We start from the raw sequence: 2148 nt of genomic DNA on the forward strand, positions 1-2148 counted from the left end.
AACAAAACAACAAGACAGATCACAAATCCTACATCAATATAATGCACATTGTGACACACACTTTATTTTTTTTTGCCAGTTGCACCACTACATCACTGACTACTCAGTGCTAGGAGGATGATAGGCTGTTGAGAGAGCTCAGTGCGTTTGAAGGATCTATTGAAATAAATGAGCTGGGTGTTCACACGCATTTCCTTCAAAAAGGTCTTAATGAGTCAGCCTTTTCGCAGAAGTGAGAAAAGCCATATGAAACCAAAGGATGTGTCAGTCATTTTTGTGGGCATTAAATATGCACACCTAATTTACTGTTACATTTCTGTAATTAGATTTTTTATTGGACTAGGTTTCAAAAATACTTAGTTACGTAGTGGTGGTGGTGGACCCACACATGCACACACCCAAATGGAAAAACGGTATCCTGGGATAATGGTGATGTGATGAGTCACACAGTGGCAAACCCACCCCAACTGAAACTTTACACCATAATTTCCATCATTGACCAAACCACTATTTATACTCAACTTCACTAGTACCAACACATTCACACATTCTTTTCATCTGATGCTGTGGATCAGATGTGAAATGATCACATGCGTATATGAGTTGAGTCAAAAGTTTTAAACAAGTTTAGACATTTTCAACTTTGAATTAACTTTATAACCAATCATGCTGACACAAAAAAGGCTTTATGTTCAGACTGCACAAACCTTTACAAGTGTTGATTGTTTTAAATTCTGAAACGCATTTTTTCATGAATGTATAATTGTGCGAAAAGACAGAACAATTGTAACAACATGCACAATTCTTTAGCGTAGAGAGGAACTGACCTTTCACAGGTTGAAAGGATTGCATGCATAGTAATAAACAGTCAGTGACATCCAAATTGCTTGTCTCAGTACAATACAATTCATGATTTTGTCTCAGTGAAAAATATTGCAATTTAAATGTATAATAAAAAATTATTCTGCAGCTGGCCTCTACAGTTTTTCTTACACTTATATTGTATGTGACTGCGCATTCAGACTTATGGTATTTTACATTTTTTGTACATTAAAACAGTAACCCACCATTATTAAACTAAATGGATGGAAAAAAAGGGTCAGTGCTGGTTTGTGACTTTGTCTTGTGATAATAACGTATGTCACAACCTTTCTCTGTGGTGCCCTCTCTATGATGACTCACAATTACCTAACGCACTTGTCAATGAACTCTGCATGTAAAGACAAAAAAGGCACTCAAGACAGAAGGAGAAGGCTTATCTAAGAACAAACTGAAATCAAATTTTAGCTAACAACTCAGAGAGATAAACACATTCAATTCAATTCAATTCAATTTTATTTATAGTATCAATTCATAACAAGAGTTATCTCAAGACACTATACAGATAGACCACACTCCAGAATTTACAAGGACCCAACAGTTCTAGTAGTCTCCTAGTCTCCTCCAGAGCAAGCAACAGTGAGACAGTGGCGAGGAAAAACTTCCTTTTAGGCAGAAACCTCGGTCAGACCCAGGCTCTTGGTAGGCGGTGTCTGACGGGCCGGTTGGGGTTAGAATGAAGAGTGGCAATAACAAAAATAGAAAAAATTAGTAGTTTGTAGCAGTTCTTTGTAGTAGTTCATGGCATAGCAGGACGCTGTGTGGCATCACAAGGCACAGCAGGACGTAGCAGGACGTTGCAGGACGTAGCAGGACGTAGCAGGGCACTACAGTGTAGCAGTTGAACATGGCATCACAGAACGTGTAGCGGGACCACCGCGACAGCTGCTACCCTGATTTTGGAGCCTCTCTGATCATTCATCAGATTCATCTGATTCATTCACACCACTTAAACAACTATTACACCACATTAGAATAGTCAATGTGGTCATTAGAACAGTCAATATGTTTGATTGTCATTAACATGCACTGTGAAGCTTCATGTTGACCAACAAGCAGAACATTTATTTTTACGTAATCATATGCCAAAATGTTGCTATATGTCCATGGGCGTACTGCAATGTATGCCAAACTTTATGACACCATGTCATTACCAACAAGCAGTTAATGGAATAAGATTATTTGTTCAGTATTAGCAAACATAACTAAACACATAGTATGACCTATCTAACAAGGGAAGGTCAGCCCCAGTATGGGTGTACATCACTA

Source organism: Etheostoma spectabile, chromosome 13 (genome assembly GCF_008692095.1).
Source record: "Etheostoma spectabile isolate EspeVRDwgs_2016 chromosome 13, UIUC_Espe_1.0, whole genome shotgun sequence".
NCBI lineage: Eukaryota > Metazoa > Chordata > Actinopteri > Perciformes > Percidae > Etheostoma > Etheostoma spectabile.